The 12965-nt window shown below is 40.4% G+C and overlaps 1 non-coding gene across 1 annotated transcript; it reads right to left on the minus strand.

Moving 5' to 3' along the window:
* Window positions 1–7316: 7316 nt before the first annotated feature.
* On the minus strand, window positions 7317–7423 carry LOC111901517 (small nucleolar RNA R71). The gene has a single exon (XR_002853522.1). It is a non-coding gene; the product is annotated as a small nucleolar RNA R71 (small nucleolar RNA).
* Between the last annotated feature and the right edge of the window lie 5542 nt (window positions 7424–12965).

Below are 12965 nucleotides of genomic sequence, written 5' to 3' on the forward strand. Positions count from 1 at the left end.
AAGGTGAATCCACGACCCCATGCCCAACCATCTTCTAACTCGGCCAACAAAATCCTAAGGCGCTCGTCCACCACTGCGATCAACTCTTCCCTGACAGTGCTAATCAATTCAGCCGAATCCTCTCTCATGAACCTCAAAATATCTGCATTTATGATGTCGTGGACATCCCTCTCACCTAGATTTGAACCTCCAACATGAAAGGTCGCCATCCTGAATTTGAAAGATACAAAACACATCAAAATCAATGTATAATACAAACTCACACTATGCATACCTACATACAAGTTTCCTGGTATTCTTGAGACACTTCCTTAACCTGAGTATGGATCTTGTGCTTTTAGTAGTACGGGCCCAATACTACCTTCCACACTTATCGATACCCGCTCTAAATATTGTTCTAAGATTCCCAAGTCACTTCGCTTCACTCCATTAAACTCATCACACGCATGCATATGTCTAACCATATCCATAATACTACACTTCCTAGACTCTATATCTAGGATTCTCCCCTTCCCACAAACTCGCAAGCCAAACATGCCTCTATACTAAAATTAGCCAAAGTTATTACAACATATACAACAATATAATAAAAGGCATACGAGGCATTAAAACAATTCAAGAAATTCTAGCTTAAAATCCTTGAGCAAATCTACAGCTTAATTCTAGCATGTATAACAATTCTTAGCACAATTCATAATCATATGGATACATTGGGAATCACTTACTTCCTGAGCTCCGATTGACTATACACATCGCATCCTTCAATCATTGTAAAACCTTTTTTGGAAATCATTTTCCTTGAATAAAAGATTTTCTTTCAAAAACTTGTTTAGAAAATCTCACAGTCTTCAGTTTGAGTCCATACACACCACATGTAATAGCCCAAAAATCTTGACAAAATTTTCATTTTTAAAACCATCTCAAAATCCATAATTCATACAAAACATAGTTTCCAAAACCATAATTATAAATCAAAGCAACCCAAAATCATAAGTCAAATAATTATCCAGGATGATGTGCACAAGCACGAATTCACCTGGTGTAACATCCCAAATATACGGTCCAAAAATTTCATTTTAAATCATTAATAAAACCATAGTTAACAATTCATCACATAAAAATCATAAGTCATTTATCTCAAAATATCATAAACATTTGTCAAAACATATCAGAGTAAAAACATCTCAGGCTAAACAATGGTGTGTGCACTGCAGTCATCCTGAGCTCTTCCCCTTGTTATCGGAAGTACCTGAAACCAAAACTGAAAATTGTAAGCACGAAGATTAGTGAGTCTCCAGAAGCTACCTCATACCATACACATAATCACATAGATTGGGCCCCCGCCCCTTCCTTGGGCCCCGCCCGGCATCGGATAGTGTCCGACATCAGGGCCCGCATGGCATCAGGCCTCGCCTCGCGTCGAGCCCCGCTCGGTATACAGATTTGTTTCTACCAAGCCTCGCCTTTCTCTAGGCCCCACCCGCTATACACGTATAGAAAATAACACATAATCATGCTAGCACATAAAGAATCATACACAGTTCTATATATTCTAGTCATAAGGCCTCGCCTATCATGGGCCTCACCCCTACTCTGTTGTGATGAGATATGGAACCCCGTCCATACTCAGCTAGTGGTGAGATTCGGGCCCCCACCCACAATCACTTCCCTAACTAAGTACATACAAGTATCACGCATACAACAAGTATAACTAAGCATGCATACCTTCCTCGGGTACCACCCGACATCGAATCATAGTCCGGAATCATACATATAAACATTCATCGGGACCCGCCTGACATCGAACCTAAGTCCGGAACATACTAACATACATACACGGGCCGACATTGGTGCCTTCGACCCGTTCCTACAGAAGGAAACTCACCTAACAAAGCTGAATCTCACGGATAATCCTCTGGTTGCTAGCTAGCAATTCCCCGAACTGTTAATCCTTCGGCTCCCCGAGCTTTTGGTCATAATATAAACTAGTTAAGTTATGGATTTTAATAACTTACCCATAAGTCCTCACTAGGGTAAAAAACCATTCTACCCCTCCCATTCACTTGTCCAAATATGGACTCTACTCATCCATTTTGAACCCTTTCCATACTTCATAACCCTCCATGGTCAACCTTAGTCAAATTCAAGTTCAAGGTCAAAGTCAAATTCAACACTCTGAGTTGACTCAACTCGTTGAGTCATCCCCCTGACTCGCCGAGTTCTCTCGCTACTCGTAGTCGTGATAAAACGAACCAACTCATCGAGTCCCTCCTAGACTCGTCGGGTTCTGCCCTTTACAGAGTCGGGACACATCGTTCTAACTCGTCGAGTCCATCCTAAACTAGTCGAGTTTTTTCCTTCTACGGGGTCGGGGCATTTCGAACCAACTCGTCGAGTTCCTCTCTGTACTCGATGATTTCTTTAGTCTGTTAAGCCATCTCGATGGGTTAAGCCCTTATTCTTTAGATCCGAGCTTCATACTTCACATATACTCTGGAAATGTCCTTTTAAGGGTAAAGTTTGCAACTTTACCCGTTATCATCCTTACATAATGGGTTTAGCTCAAACCATAATTCTTTAAGACCTAAATCTTCGTTCCAACACCATCTATACTCTAAACCAAGACATATAAATTGAGATATGGACTCTAGACACTACAAAACACGTAAAGCTTCCACCTTTTTCCTTCATGCATGGCCTTTTGGAGATTAAAAGGCCAAAATAACATCCCAATGCTTGCATGGGGCTTCAATGGCGATAAAGTTTGCACCTTTATGCCATGAGATCCCTTCTAGGGTCTAGATCTGAATGTATACTCACTTGGGAAATCCATATCCCAAGGAACATGCTACTTCGACCAAAACCCCAATAAAAATGAAGAAGAAGAGATCTAAGAGGTTATTAACAAAGTTTGAGACTTGCTTACCAAAAAAAGATGAGGATGGAATGAATTTGATGGATCTATAACCTCCTCCTTGAGTCCTTAAGCCTCTCCTTCTTCCACAAGCTTCAACACACAAAATTTCTCTCAAAAATGGCTCACAAGCATTAGGGTTTCGAGATCTATGGTTTGGACAATGGAGGCTGGAAATGAGGCCAAACCCTAAGTCATAAAGTGTTTAAATAGGGTGTAAAATCCCAGATCTAGGGTTTCCCAAACCCCGTCCAACTCGCCAAGTTGGTCCTCCAAAGACATGCGTGACAAAGTTCCTACTCGTCGAGTTCTCACCTTTAAACTCGACGAGTTGCCTTTTTGATTGGAGGTTTTTCTTTCCTTTATTGGCTTTCTGGTTTACGGGCGTTACACCTTTCCCCTGTCCTTTGATGTACCTAAAACCATATAATCAAACAGTAAGCCAAAGCTTAGTGAGTTCCCCCAAAGTACCCCCCACACAACAACAGAATACAATGCACGCAACCAATCCTACAATACTAGGCTAGACCGCCACCAAGCCTAAAACACTAGGCTAGACCGCCACCAAGCCTTCAACTACTAGTTGGACCGCTCCCGAGCCTACATCATAAGTTGGACCACTCCCTTGGGCCTACAATATCAACTAGACCACCCAGGTACCTTGGCCTTCTGCACAAAGCAGGACCGCCTCAACCCAACAAAATAATAACATGTCGACATATACACAATAACCAATAGCCAGCAAGTACAAGTAATCATACAGATCTATCAGTCGAACATATAACCAAAATTGCATCATCCTATATACCGGGATACATAACCTAGTGGGTCAGTAATAGTGCCTTCGACCCACGAGTATAGTGAGGAAGACACACCTCACAATCTGAACGATAGAGGAACCGATCACTGCTCCAACCACTGGCTCTACAGGTCACATATACAATACACAGGGACCAAGCATCAATCTACTACTCAAAATACCCTAAAAGGACCTAAAGTCAAACTTGGTCAAATTCAACGGTCAATAGTCAAAGGTCAACCTTTAGCTGGTCGCCAGTTGTGGCCATCCTTGGCCACATCGTGGCAGCGAAACGACAAAACAAACGGCTCTTGCCCAGTTTCTACACCGTAGCGACCTAAGGCCATGTCGTGGGCACTTCTACGGGCCCCAAACCTCAGATCTGGTCCAAAGGCACGTCGTGGAAACTTTATCCCTTAAGAATCTCAAAGAGATAAAGATCTCAACCTTTAGGTCCAAAAAGGTAGAAACTCAACATGGCTTAATCATTAAGCACTTAATCTTGAAGGTCTCTTTTCCAACAATTCTAGAAAGGTTCCTAGCACCATTACTAACATAAAAATCCATTCTTTTCAGACATGCATCTCCAATGCATGTATTAAAGGGTTAATGACCAAAGCTGCATGCATGACACCTAAACTCATTCCTACTTTAGACCTAAAGCACCAAATACTCCAAGTGGCCTGTAGATTCATATATTTGCAAAATTTATGAAATCTCACTACTCAAACCCATCAGGACATGAAGAAAAGGGACAAAATCCAAATATCAAGCAATTTACCAAGGAAAAGGTTCGGTCTTGGACACTCACCAAGGACCATAAGATATGATAGAAGATGAAGATCATGCTTGAAAGGTAAATCACCACACCAAAGGCTTCCTTCTCCTTCAAAGATCACCAAGAACACCAAAATGAGATCATAATTGCAATAGAGGATAGGGTTAGGGTTTTTGAGATTTAGAGGGTAATAGAGGTTGAATGATCATGAAACCCTAGCCATAATATCCTTTAAATAGGACCCAAATCCCAAGAATTAGGATTTTCTCCAAAACCACCTACCACACCGTGGTGGGTCATTTAAATATGCGATCAAAACAATAATGTCATGTCTTGATGAAACTCCACCATGTCGTGGCCACCCAAAATAAAGGCAAACATTTATAAACTAACTCATACGTAGAACGGGTGTTACACCACAAGGTGCACCCAAATCCCTCAAACCAAGGCTCAGATACCAACTTGTAACGTCTGATATTTGCATATTTAGCTCATATTAAGTATAGATTTTTTTTATCATTTATTAGCTAAATTTTCGCATATCATGGACAAAAGGTACTTAAAAGTGTTTGAATTATGTTTTCAGTCCAGAAGTGAAGCTCGGAAGCAAAAGGAAGCAGGATAAGCGATTGGGAGCTCGGGAATTGAACAAAGAAGAAAACCACCAAAAACAACACCTACTCGGCGAGTAGGATCGTCTACTCGGTGAGTCCGATCGAATATTCGAGAAGATAAAGACTTAAAGACCCAGAGACTTATCGCATACGGGGATTAAGAGATGGACTCGGCGAGTCGGCAATGGACTCGACGAGTCGGTTCGCATCTATAAAGATAACTTCTCAGATCGACATTAGGAATTCTGGAACCCTTCTGGAGAGATTAGCTGCGATTGAAGAGCCAGAAGAACCCTAGAGAACGAAGATACAACCTAGAATCTAATTCCGAAGGAGATTTGAGGCAAAATTTCATCATTCTACTTAATCTTTTGTTTTCCAGTATGGCTAGATAATTAGAATTCGTTTATTTGCTGTTATTTACCTCAATCATGAGCTAAAACTCTTAAACTTCTGTTTGGGGATACAAAATTGAGACTATGGTTTGATTATTGGTAGGATTAATTCAATGTTGGTGATTTTTGTAAGTTTTAGCTTGCTAAAGAACCTTGTGTGTGAATGATAATTAATTTTCTGTTAATAGGAAGGTAATTAAATAGTATGAACATCTTTTGATTATCAACCTCATATGTTTATGACCACTATATCATATGTCTAGGATTAATGAACATGAAACTAGAATTAATAAGAAAATTAGGTAAATTCATGTGTGAGCTTGTGTGATGACCATCAACAAGAAGTTAACTAAAGGACCAAATTAGTTAACTAATGCAAGTCTAAATTAACCCGAATAATTAATCTAGTGAATTTAATTAAATTAGACAACTGATCACTGTTTGAGTTAGTTTGTTCACTAAGGGTTAGTGTAGTGAATGCGAAGCTAATCATTTGAGCCGGTAGCCAACAAAAGCGTTAATCCATTGCACTATTACCACAATATCAACCATAGGATCAATTGATTTGAACTAAACAGAAGTCCTTCCCATTATTGAATCTAGTTAATTCTTTGTTTTTCTAGCTTTTAGATTAAGTGATAATTAGTAAGTTTGTAGTCTTGTAAAACTAGAGAAAACCCCTACTTATTATTTAATTTAGATAAAATTAGCTTTTAGTTTTAATTTACCGTTCCCTGTGTTCGATACCCTACTTATTTAGCTATACCACAATTGATAGGTCCACTGCCTTTGTGTGTTTATTTTATAATTAAAAGTAGGTTTAAAACTAAGTGAGTTTACACACATCAAGTTTTTGGCGTCGTTGCCGGGGAACGGTTTTAAATTAGCACTAATTTTTAGTTTAATCGATTTCTTGTGTGGGATTTATCTTACACAAAGTTAATTCTTAGGTAATTTAGTAATTAGTATAAGTTTTAATAAAAATCCGTTTTTAAAAGTAATTAGAAATTTTTTCTATTTTTGCCTTCAACTCGCCGAGTGCACTCGTGCCGACTCGGCGAGTTCATCGCTGTTAACAATTTTAATTTTTATTTTTTTATTTTTGTTCTTTTTACGCGTTTTTTGTTTTGATTACAGTTGTTTCATGACCCGAGGATCTGATACACCTCTGGTCCCTCCTCTCGAAGACCTGGAATCCGCATTAAGGAGGAGCAAAGGAAAAGCCGTTGGAGAATCCGCTTCTTCAAAGAATTCGCCACTAAAGAACCTCAAGTCCATTTTCAGCAAGAAGAGGAGCAGCAAATCAGGAGCATCCAGCGCCTCTTTGACAATCGAAGACCCAGTTAAAGAAGACACCGAGTACGAGACCGAGGAAGAAGAAGAACCCACGTACGAGCACGAATCCAAATTTGAAGACGATTTAGCTATCACTATGGCTAATATCGATGAAGTCCCCATATGGGAATGGAAGAAGAGGATGCTCGATGACACTGGCCTTGGACTTGTGTAGCCCGCAATTCCCGCTACCGCTACTTTCGAGCTAAAGGGTCATATCCTTTCCTAACTCAAGGAGATTCCCTTATATGGAAAAGACCACGAAGACGCCTACAAGCACTTAGATGAAGTAAATGATGTGGCTGACTACTTCAATGTACCAAATGTGCCACGTGAGACCCAGCTACTTCGCATGCTTCCAGTCACATTCAAGGGTGTTGCAAAGGATTGGCTCAAGTCACTTCCTCTCAGATCGGTCACCACATGGGCCAAGATGAAAGAAGAGTTCATAGACCACTTTTTCCCGCCTTCCAAAATAGCCAAGTTGAAGAAAGCCATTGCCAACTTCGAGCAACAACCCGGAGAATCTCTTTATGAAGCTTGGGAAAGGTACAAAGGTCTTCTTAGAAATTGCCCACACCATGACCTCAATAGCCAACAAGAGGTCTCCATCTTCTATGATGGAGTCAATGTCACCACAAGGCAATTGCTCGATTCACAAGGCCCGCTCACGAAGAAGGCACCCCCGGTAATCAAGGAGTTAATTGAAGAATTCTCTAAGCATTCTAGAGAATACCACAATCCAAGAAATGAAATAAGTCGGGGGGTAGTGAACTCGGCAAATGATGGCATGGCGGCGGTGATGGCTAAGCTCGATAGTCTAGATAGAAGGATGACAAAAATGGATCAAACAATCCATGCTATTCGAGTTGGATGCGAGAACTGTAGAGGGCCTCATCTCATGAAGGATTGTGACTTGGATGAAAATGGAAACAAGAAAGCTAAAGTGTTCTACTCAAGCGACGACCGATACGACGAGAATTGGCGGAAACCGAAGAAGGAATGGATCCCTTATGAAGAATACAAGAAGGCTAAGGAGGAGAAATACAAGCAGAAAGAGAGGGGATTTTATCAAAAGGAAGAACCGATTATGGAAAAGAAAGCCGATTTAGAAGAAATGTTCACTAGATTTATAGCCTTGTCCGAGAAAAGACACAATGATCATGATGCTGCAATACAAGAGACCAGGAATATGCTAAGGAATCAGCAGGCATCTATTCTCAATATTAAGAAACAGCTAGGACAACTTGCATATCAAGTGAACGAGAGAAGACCGGGTCAACTTCCAAGTAACACCGAAAATAATCCGAGAATGGAGAATGTGAACGCTATGACTTCCAGCTATGAAGAAATCTTCACACCTGCACAAAATATCTCCAAGGTGAATACAAAAAAGGCAAAAGAGTCGGCTCCAGCTAAACCCAACCAGACTCGCCGAGTCCCTCTAATGGACTCGACGAGTCCATGCGCTGATGACAAAACTATTATTCCCTCAAATCCTTACAATCCCCCTTTGTCATTCCCAATCAGAGCTATGCCTGGTGAAAAGGTTAGAGCGTATAAAGCCTTCATGGAGCATGTTCGAGCCCTTCAAGTCAACATTCCATTTGTGGACACAATGCTTCAAATACCCAAGTACTTTAACTTGCTAAAGGGTCTCTTTGCTGCTAGGAAAGATTTAGCTGAAGTCGCGGAGATAGTATTGAGTGAGCTACCAGAAAAGAAGGGTGATCCGGGGAGCATCATAATTCCTTGCCAATTTGGAAATGTACTTGGATGATGAGATACCAGGGATCAAGCAAGAAGAAGGAAGAAAAGAAGAAATCTCATTCATTGATTTGGATGATGAGATACTACAAAAAGAACTTGCACTTTTGCAAGAAGAAGATCCAAATAAGTTTTTGCTATCCGCTGGAGGTAATGAAGATGTTGACAAAGACTTGGAGGAGATAGAGAAGCTGCTGAAAGGAACCGATTCGGAAAACACAATAAAAAGTGAGGAATACGACCCGACTCGCCGAGTCACTTTCCCTGACTCGACGAGTCCAATCGAAAATCTCAACATTTTGGACAATTTAGATCTGCTTGTTATCAGCTCTCAGCATGTTTTGGACAAGAAGATTTCCCCTAATTCTTTAGAAGATCAAGCAGCAGAAGGAGGAATGGATGGTGATTTTCAACATGTTCAAGTAACATGACTTGACAAGATAATGCAAGATGATGAAGACAATTCACTTGAAGAGGCGGAAAGCCTTAGAGAAGAGAAAAATGCAAGGAGAGATGATGCTGATCAACCATTCTTTACCAAGCCTCGAGCCCGAGTTTTCACCAAGTATGAAGTAATTCGATTTAAGGAAAAGGAAGTGCAAAAGAGGGTGCGAGAGAATGGGATAAGAAGAAGAAGGTGAGGAAAAGGGAAGGCCATGTAGTTGAAGATGATGCTATGAGAAAGAAGAAAGAAGACTTGAGACGAGCTTACAAGAAGAAGATACACGCTTACAAGACGAAATACAAACCACAAAAGATTAGGCATGCATTCCCAATGCAGGAAAATGAAGTAACGTAGATGGGAAGGAGTCTAGCTAACGACTCCTTAAAAAGAAGCGCTTGGCGGGAGGCAACCCGTTTTTTTTAAAGTATGCTTTCTTTCATCTTTTTCATTTTAGTTTGATTTTCGTTTTTAGGATTTTATTCATCTTCCAAATCATCAGACATGATTGCTTGAGAGTGCGTATGGACTAAGTGTGGGGTGGAATAAAATTTTAACGGCAAAATGATTTTATTTTCTGACTTGTTTACAAGAGACTCGACGAGTCTGACCCTGACTCAACGAGTCGCTTCCGATTCCAGATGAGTTTGAATTCGCGACCAGACTCGCCGAGTCTGACCCAGACTCGCCGAGTCTGACCCAGACTCGACGAGTCGGTTTTCTTTACAGAAAAAAAAATTTAAATGAATTTTTACAACCGGTAACTACGGTTTGTAACCCTAATGAAATCAGTTTCCCCCCATCACTCGTCGTGCGCCCCCATTTGTGTTCTCTCTCAAGCACTCATCAAAGTCTTCACTCCTTCTTCAAGATTTTCGATTTTTATCACCAAAGGTACTTAATTTCTTCCTTAATTCTGTTAAATCCATGATTTTTAGATGATCTAGGGTGTCAATTTCATAGAATACCCGATTTTGAAGTTTAGTGAATTTTTAGGATTTTGATTTTGTATTAATTATGTTGTTTTGGATGGTTATTTCTCCTTTAATACATCTTAGAAACATCCCTGTACAAAACCCTTGAAGAAATTTTGAGTTTTCATGGTCGAATTTCGATCGACTCGTCGACTGACTCGCATAGTTCATACGACTTGCCGAGTCGTTCATGGACTCGACGAGTCCAGTCGGGGACCCAACTGTAATCTGTTTTGATGATTTTCTATGTTTTCTGGGTTGTGTGTTCTTTGTTTTGCAGGGACAATGTTTCACAGAGGACAAAGCTCAAGTGGACACCAAGGAGATTTTCCTTGGTTGAATTTTCCTCAAATTGAATCGGCTTCAACAATGACAAGATGGAAGAAAAAGTTAGCTGAGGTCAGAAAGAAGGAGATTTATGTACCCAACAGGGTTGATTGGGATTGGTTGCAAAATGTTCGGTATGAGGAGGAGTTAGCACCTTATCTTTTGAAGGAATTTACATACGAGGGGGAGACAATGATTTGTGATGGATGGAGCAGAGTTTTTAGAATTCAAGAACCGGTGTACCGAGAACTTTGATGGGAATTTCTCTTCACGGTATCTTTCCGTGGAGGAGATGATTGCAACCACCCGGCGAGTTTCAGTTTTTGCCTTGGGGGCGAGTTCCATCAATGCTCCGTTATTGATCTTGCTTGTCGGTTGGGGATTTACGACCGACCATTGGTCTCGACTGCTATTTTTCGCACCTTTTTGGAATACTCTTATAAGGTGTTCCCTGATGGTGTTACGAGTACGGGTTGGTGGAACACAATCGCCAACAAGTTATATATTCCAAAGTCGGCCCAAGAAGGAAGTATTAGGTCACCCACGCACCGTCTCATTTACCGCCTGATTTCCACCACAATCAATCAACGGAAGGATGACGACAAGGTGTCCAACCTTGATGTCTTCTACCTTTGGAGCATCATCACACCCAACACCTTTTGCAACATTCCGTGGTGTTTGGCTTCTTATTTGTCGGAGGGTGCGGTCAAGGATCGCAAAACATCCAAAATTAATGGTGGCATGTTCGTCACCCGGCTAGCCAACTCATTTGGGTTGATGACCCGTGGTGCATGGAATTTGATGACGATGATTCCTGCCCCTCCATTTAATCTCATTCTTTTTTGGAGGGCAAAAATTATTGAGGATTATGGCGGTGGTCATTATGCTGTTCCGCATGATGACCTGGTGATTGGTCCCGAGGCACCGGGAAGGAGGGTTCGGTTGAGGCGAGAGCGAGACGTGGAGGAGGAACCGCCGGTAATTCCGGTGGATACTGATGAAGTACCAATGGACTGGTATAATGTTGAGATAAGGAGAATGCAAGATCAAATGTCGAGGAGTCTCAGTTGTAGCAACCAGTCCAACATTCGGCTTTTAGACCACTTCCGTATTCCGCATATCGATGGTGGTAACTTCCCTTATGTACCATCTTGGGATGAGGTGATTAATGCAAGGAGGAGTGGATCTAGTGGAAGTGGAGCTGCACATGATCATTATGAGGAGGAGGATTAGTTTTCTTTTATGCTTTGTTGAACAATTTTCAATTTGTTTTTGTTTTTGTTTGGTGTGTTTGAATTTTTAGTTAAGACTTTTATTTTTATGCTTGATGTTTAATTTGCCTTGATAACTTTCAGATTTTGGATTAGGAATGCTTGCATAAAGGGTCTAGAGTTTGAGAGAGAAAGAAAAATATAAAGAGTGGAAAAGAGTCAAGAAAGGGCGGAGTTTAGAGTTAAGGTGTCGAGTCCGATCCTGAGGGACATGAGTGAATGAGTCTACAAGTTATAAGAAGTTTTGAAGATTTATCTAAAGCTGGAACAAATACAAAATGTAAATTTTCCACCCAATGGTCTACTTGTTGAGTGCACTTAACTGACTCGACGAGTCGCTTTGTATTTTCACACTTTCGAAGCTGTCCGCGACTATACTCGACGAGTCGTTTATATGACTCGACGAGTCACTCAATTTTATACCAACAAGACTGTTGATTCGATGCTGTTGAATATACCACTTGACCATTTATTCTTCCCTATCGATTCTTGAAGACCTTACACTATTTTTCCTGCCTATTTGGAGCTGCCTACATGTGATTTGATGCCCAAGACGTGGATAAGCCATTTCCATGTCTAAAGTCAATTGAAGATGGAGTTGAAGAATAGAGATATCGACCTAGCGACTGCTATCCCAGGGGAGTTTGCTCCAATTCCCTTTTTATTTTATTGTTCTTTTTCATGCATAATATGCAATGGGGACATTGCATAAATTAAGTGTGGGGTAGGGGGTTGGTTACATCTTAGTAAATATAGAATCTTAATATTATAATTTAGGTCTAATTTAAAAAAAATTGCATACCAAAAATGTGACTTAGGGATTAATTTAGGAAATTTTGGTAAAGAGTAATTAGGATTCCATGTTAGAGTTATGTTGATGATTGCATGAAAACTCAAATGTTTAGTTGAGCCTATATACGTTCTAGTGCATTTGTGGCTTCCTTATTCCAGTGAAATCATGGGACAAAAACACGACCTTTCTTAGCCCAACGGATGCAATATGTTTAGCATCGTGTACCAGAAATGTATCCAGGAAAATTATTATCGTTAGCCAATAAAGGTTGAGGTTGAGCGCCCCTACTTAAGCATGTAGGATTTTGAGTGAAAAAGTGAGGTACATGTAAAAAAAAGAGAGAGAATTACAAGAAAAGATTGAAGAATTTTGGAGCAATTAAAGTGAAGAACAAAAAGATCAAAATTCCAAGAAATTCAAAAATTGAAGATACCAAAAATCAAACAACAAAGGTGGTGAATTCAAAGAAATCAAAGATCAAATTATCAAGGAAGTGAAGAATTCAAGAGAGCTCCATAGTGGTATCATAAATTGTAATTCTAGATTATGTATGCTT

This window comes from Lactuca sativa, chromosome 2 (genome assembly GCF_002870075.4).
Source record: "Lactuca sativa cultivar Salinas chromosome 2, Lsat_Salinas_v11, whole genome shotgun sequence".
Classification (NCBI taxonomy): Eukaryota; Viridiplantae; Streptophyta; class Magnoliopsida; order Asterales; family Asteraceae; genus Lactuca; species Lactuca sativa.